The sequence below is a fragment of the Podarcis melisellensis genome (assembly GCF_964234715.1).
Source record: "Podarcis melisellensis genome assembly, chromosome: 7".
In the NCBI taxonomy this organism is placed as follows: Eukaryota; Metazoa; Chordata; class Lepidosauria; order Squamata; family Lacertidae; genus Podarcis; species Podarcis melisellensis.
In genome coordinates, this window is record NC_138539.1 from 44,277,022 (window position 1) to 44,283,743 (window position 6,722).

Below are 6,722 nucleotides of genomic sequence, written 5' to 3' on the forward strand. Positions count from 1 at the left end.
TTATCTGTTATTTTACTGTTGTTTCTACTAAGATACCAATTCTTGTACACCGTCATGAAATCCCAAAATGGAACGAAGGAGTGAAATATATGAATGTTTTAAATAAATAGTGGGCTACAACATTCAGAGTGCAAGAGGCACGATGCTTGGGAAACTGGTAAGAAATATATTTCAGTTTCTCTATGGCCCTAAATGCAAGGGCTGTGCTCAAGCTGCCCCATAAAACAAGTATTTGGCACGTATTGCCAATGGGCTGCCATGCAGCTATTGGAAATGTTCCAAGTGTTAGTGTTGTAAGCAACACCAGCAAAGCGATATTGGATCCCCAGCAGTTGTCATGCAAAATTATTCTCAATCCATTTCATTCTCATGAGTACCATCGTCCTCCACCTCACCTTCACAAGAGGCAGGGGCAGAAGGATGACAAAACAAAGCTCTTTTCTGACAAAGGAAGACTTCTTAAGAGAAGGAGAGATGTCAGAACACCACAACCTGGGTGAAATAATGTTTAGGCGAGCAAGAACACCACAAAGCACTAAGCAGCAGAGAAACCTTGTTGAGAATGCCACAGACATTAAAACACACACAGGCAGCAAGGGGAGGGCAGGCTATGTGTGTTTGGCAGGGAAGGTAGACCTGCAAGTCCCTTCCACTCTGGGCTCGGCATCAGCTTAAATTCAAACCAGGCGTGAGGAATATGAGTCTTTGTGAGAGCTGTTGTCCATACTGTGCTGAACAGAAAGGAAACCTGAGCTGGTCTAGGGCCTGGCCTGAGAGCTTTGAAGTGATTTCTCTTGGTAAGGAAATCATTTCCTTTGTCTGTGCATGTTCAGAAAAAATGCCTCATCAAAGAAATGGTTCCCACCAGGCAATTCACATTGTAATTACTTTACACAAAAGAGTGCATGTTTTCTATTCCTGAAAATGGGGGGAGGGCATCAAAATACGTCGTACATATTACAAGCACAAACTGGCTCACTGAATAGGTTGCAGTAAGTTTGGGGTTAGACTAAATGGGTTTGGGGGTCCTCTCCAAACCTGTGATTTTATATCTTCTGTAAAATGGGATTTCTGCAAAAAAAAGGGGGGGCTGCTAAAAAATGGTCAAACCACTTTCTTTGTAAATGGCCCTTGCCAGGTGGGTTAAGTATTGGCTTTGTTGTGTTTGCTTTGGCCCAAGTGTTGCCATAGAAACCAAACAGCTGAAGTTGCTCCTAGAAGCCTAGCTGAAATGAGAAGACCTTTCTCAATTGATTTGGATGAAGGAGGTGGCATCAAGGTGTGTGTCTGAAGGAGAACAGAAGGAATCTCAGTCTTGAGGTAGGATCTAGAATCATACAGAGGCCAGATTTGCTCTCTGTGAGAACCCAAAACTGTAGGTTTAGTGCCCCCGAAGCCTAATGAGGGAACAAGATTTGTTGGAGTATTAATGCTAGGCTCCTCCCATCTTATGCTCAGTCTCTCTGTGTGTATGTGTAAACAAACAAACAAACCACAACCCAACAGTGACATTCCTTCAAAGGAAACCAAAATACGTACTGGGAACCCTGAGAAAACGTACTGTTCAGAGATTGGGGGCTTGTAACAATATGCTATTTACTGAAACTATTTGTATGCCGCATGTATTTTCATATGCATTTTTATAATAAATGCCTACTATACCCATACCACATTTCACATTTCCTAAAGTAAGAACATATAACTCTTTTATACATATTATACCTATAATATTACCTTTGATGTGCATTTTTGCATGTAAATCTTGCATATAAATCTTGCAGGCTTGCTTTATTTATTTAGTTACTTATTTGTTTATTTAAAAAGCACCTGACAATGTATGAGCAGCTCAGACAGAAGGGATTGCTCAATACAGGAGGCAGCCAGATGTGAGGAAAGCTTGATCCAGTCAAAAGTACTAAATTCTGTGTATAAGTCCATTCAAAACACATTCCTCCTGCTTGCCTACCCTGGACATTAATAGCTTCATTTGCTTCACCATGACTCAGAAAAGTGCAACTTTGCCTTTTGTGGGGGGAGGGGGCAGCTTCTTCAACTCCTTATAGGCCACCAAAGAGGTAGGCAGGACCCTTCCTAGGGTCTCACACCCCCAAACATTTTGGAAGGACAATTTGGGGCTCCCCTCCACCATCCCACCAAACCTGTCGCTCACCCCGTCACCCCCTCCCCGCCACCAACCCCTTTCTCGCCCACCTGCTCACTCGCCCTCTCCCTTACCTTGTCTGCTGTCTTCTGCCTTCAGCTCCGCAGCCTCAGGAGATGCCGTGTGATCCAGAGCGGCCTGGGGAAGGTTGCCGCAGCCTGCACAGCATCGAGAGACACCGCAGCAGCCAGAGCATGGAAGCCAAAATGGGACATTCAGGATTGTGTCCTGAACGCCTGGCCTACCTGGTGACAAGTCAGTATGTCAAAGTCCGGGGGTCAATTCATGCAAGCAAGGCCCAAAGTCCAGGAAACACAGTCCAGGGTCAGTCCAAGTAAGCAAAGTCTAAAGCCCAGCAGTCAGGCTACAGTCCAGAGTCAAACCCAAAGCACAGTCCCCTAGAGCAGTGTTTCCCAACCTTGTGCCTCCAGCTGTTTTTGAACTACAATTCCCATCATCCCTGACCACTGGTCTTGCTAGCTAGGGATGATGGGAGTTGTAGGCCAAAAACATCTGGAGGCACAAGGTTGGGAAACACTGCCCTAGAGGTCCAGGAGTATCCAAGCCAAAATCCATCTACATTGGCTGTTGAGAAGACACAGCGCCTCAGTTCTGCTTCCCTTGTGTACTTTGCCTGCTGATTGCAGCATCTGGGCTTGATGAGACATGTGACCCTCACCTGTTCCAACTGAGGAATCACACTCTTTCTCTCAGAGCTAGCGATCCCCACCTGGCCAGCTAGGGAGCTGTGGGCCCTTGTTTGCCTCAGTCTCCTAGAGCACCCCTCCTTGCTGCTCCCTACTTCTAGAGCATGCCATGTTCATGGAGAGAGGGGCCCCTCTGGCTTTAGGGTCCTGCTGCTCTGGGTCCTGTGCAATGACCCCCATCCCCTCGCCATCTTCTGTCACCCTGCGAGTACTTCCTTCCCCGGCTTACCCCGATGTGCCCCAGCCCTAGTTATACCCCTCCATGGGACCCTCTTCCTCATTCCCATCGTCCTGCCACTTCGTGACAGATTGGGATCAGAAGATGGGGCAACTTCTGTCAATCTGGGAAGTCCCAGTTAAATCGGGAAATTTGGGAGTTATGGGGTGTCCCATGTTTCCTCTGTGTGCAATCCTGTATTTGAAGAACTGTCTGGTTCAAATACAGTTTAAAGGTAAGGAACCCTTTGCTGATGTGTGGAATGTTACAGGCATCTCCCTGCAAGTATAGTTCTTGATAGCGCTCTGCCCATTGCTGCTGTCCGTGATTATCTCTCCAGACAAGGTTTACAGCAATGCATTTTCTTGACTTCTGGTCCAGAGGCTGTCTCCGTGTACATTTTGTGAGTTGAATGCTCTGACACAGATTTAGCCTGTAGACAATGGCACATCAACTGGCAAACCACTGGGCATTGCTCCTCGCCTTTCTCAGTACAGCTTGTGTCTTCTCACAGTAGTGCATATTCGACGGAATCAGAGAAGCATTCAAAAGTTCAGGTATGGCTGTTTGGGCAGTGTAGATTCAAGGCCACACTTTCTGCTTTGAGCTATGGGCCCTCGAGAAAGATCTTGCTTGCTGCCAGGGCATGATCTGTGTTACAGTTGACACTGTGGTAGCTCCATGTGACAAAAACACAGTTCAGTACCAATCTCCTGCTGCCAGTGGCCTATTCCTGGATGTCTTTAGGACACTTGCTGCTTTGTCTTGGTAGAGAAGAATGTGTTTGTGATGCAGAGGCTGTGATATTGCCATCCATACATCTGAGGTAACCTGTAGTTTCTGGGGACTTTTGTTTTTTTCTAATGAATTGTTTCTAGTGACCAATAAGAAAAGTAAGTAGGTCAAGTGGGCTCTTTCACAACCATTTAATTGTGGTTTCAGCCGTCAGGGGAATAACATGTAAAATGTGTGCCATGCCCTTGTCTCCCTGAACACAATTTTGATTTTGAAAGTGTAAGGAGAAGATCCACATTGTAGTGTCACTGTTGGGTTAATTTCCAGCTTATTCTGTGAGGTTCACAAAACAGATACACAACACCACATGCTCATATGATAACATTATTATTTAAAAATAAAACACTAATGCTAACTGATGAAATCTGTTTTTCACTTTTTGTCCTGCTTGGCCTGATTTATTAATAATTTGTGTTCTGTCATGGAAACAGGCTTTCTGTTACTTGCACTGTGCCCTGAAATTGTTTTAACAGCAGCTTATATTTTACTATTGCGTGACTTTTAGGAGCCATTGCAGTGCACAATGCCATCTCCGTATCTGTAGTTCAGAGATGTCAGAAGGACACCGAAATTATTCATAGAATAGGATGGATTTCCACTGCAGTATTTAAGAGATTTTTTAAAAAACTGGCCACCTTCACATAATAATCCTGGGCAGTTAAAATGACTAATATGCTGCTGTTGTTAGTGGATGTCTTCTGGGTTACCAAGGCAGCCTGAGATTGGCATAAGGTGTTATGTATTGAAGTTCTCACCCTGGCCACCAGGGGTATTGTGTATATACCGTAGTTTTCACTCAGGTCCACGTCAGTAAATTTAGGTGGGAAACCCTGGGTTGTTGTTGTTGCAGTGTTGACAGCCAGCTGCCTATAAAAGCAGGCCGGCTGAGCTGTTCTGTTCAGTTCAGTTCAGTTCCAGCTTACTTTAGTTCCACCTAAACATTAGGAAGAACTTCCTGACAGTAAGAGCTGTTCGACAGTGGAATTTGCTGCCAAGGAGTGTGGTGGAGTCTCCTTCTTTGGAGGTCTTTAAGCAGAGGCTTGACAACCATATGTCAGGAGTGCTCTGATGGTGTTTCCTGCTTGGAAGGGGGTTGGACTCGATGGCCCTTGTGGTCTCTTCCAACTCTATGATTCTATGATTCTATGATACTTATAAAGAACTACTTGGAGACATCTCTGTGTCGTCTGATATGTCCACCCACTATTTAATATAAGGTGTGAACAGGACCATGGCTGATAAAAGTTGTGGCAGCAACAGCAGCAGACAAAGCTATTCATGCTTTCTGCTTCTTTTAAAGAGAAAACAGTCATTTGGTTCATAGCGTTTGAACTTGAGGAGGGGTGGGGATTTTTAAATATTGCTGCAAATGGGTCACACCTCTTCATTCATTAAATTAAAGGAAAGCACTACCTCATAGAATTGTAGAGTTGGAAGGGACCCTGGGGGTCATTAAGTCCAGCCCTCTGCAATGCAGGAATCTCAAATAAAGCACCAATGACTGCTGGCTATCCAACCTCTGCTTAAAAACCTCCAACGAAGGAGAGTCCACCACCTTCTGAGGGAATCTGTTCCTGCCTCATGCAAGTCATGCCAGAAGATGTGCAATGGGTTCACCCTGCAGCCCTACAAACTCAACACAGCCATCAACCTCAAATTGAACACTGTTCTTCTGTTGCTTCTAGCATTTATTTTTCAGAATTTAGCTCGTGCTGTTCCTAGTATTCAGATCTTTTTTTTAAAAAAAAATTACTTTGCCATGATGTGATTGAAAGGTGACAGGAGGCGGCTAGGAGTCTGACAATCTGCACAACATCCTCCCCTTATACCATAGAGGCTGCTTGTACCAGACAAAAACTAGTAGCGATTTCTCACAGTTGTCAAAGGCCAGCCACCGCATTTCATGTAATAGACAAAAGGTCTTCACACCACTGCATTCTGTATAACAGGAGTATTCTGTCTCCCTATCTCTCTGCTACGAAATTATTTTAATGGACCCTGTCAAACTTTGTTTCCTAATAACTATGTCTTAATTTATCTCAAGAGAAAGAACAGCATATAACCTCTCACAAATGACTACGAATATGTGCCCTCAGGGCCAGCTCAAGACATTTTGCTCCCTGAGGCAAAGGACATTTCCACTTTAAATGACCATGGATTCCCTCAAAGAATCCTGGGAACTGTAGTTTTTTAACAGTGCTAAGAGTTATTAGCAGACTCCTATTGCCTTCACAGACCGACAATGCTAGGGTGGTTTAATAATCAATCTCTCTTCCCAGGGAACTCTAGCAACCGTAGATCAGTGAAGAGAATAGGAGGGTCTCCTAACTACTCTCAGCACTGTTAATAAGCTAACTTCCCAATATTCTTGGGGGGGGGAGCCATGATTGTTTAAAGTGGCATGGGACTGCATTAAATGTCAAGTGCAGACGGGGTCTTTCTGTCTCTTGACTGCCAATATCTGCCTCACTTCCACACTACACATTGTATTGTTAAGCACCGTGCAGATGGAAGTATGAGACAATTTCAGCACCCCATTGTTCACACACTAGCAGATAAAAAGGAGTACGAACCACATGTTATTTTAGCTCATCTCATAAAATGTGAACAAGTTCTCTCTGAGCCCCCTTCAATATTCTTCTACAATTACAACTTGTGTAACATTTTCAATAAGAAACTGAGATTAGATTACAGTTCTGGAAAGTAGAGCATTGGCCCTTTTAAAAATGTCTGTTGTTAACAGCCTTGCCAAATTAATTATATGTCCCTAAAACTGAAATTATTTCTGTGCTGGGAAACAGTCATATCTCTCTGCCCCCTCTCTTCGTTTGGCAAGTGTAAA

The 6,722-nt window shown here is 44.3% G+C and overlaps 1 long non-coding RNA gene across 1 annotated transcript; it reads left to right on the forward strand.

The window, feature by feature from the left end:
• The first annotated feature begins 1,159 nt into the window (after positions 1-1,159).
• On the forward strand, positions 1,160-3,064 carry LOC309374763. The gene is made up of 3 exons (XR_014170724.1): positions 1,160-1,320; positions 2,261-2,554; positions 2,710-3,064. It is a non-coding gene; the product is annotated as an uncharacterized lncRNA (long non-coding RNA).
• Positions 3,065-6,722: the final 3,658 nt, after the last annotated feature.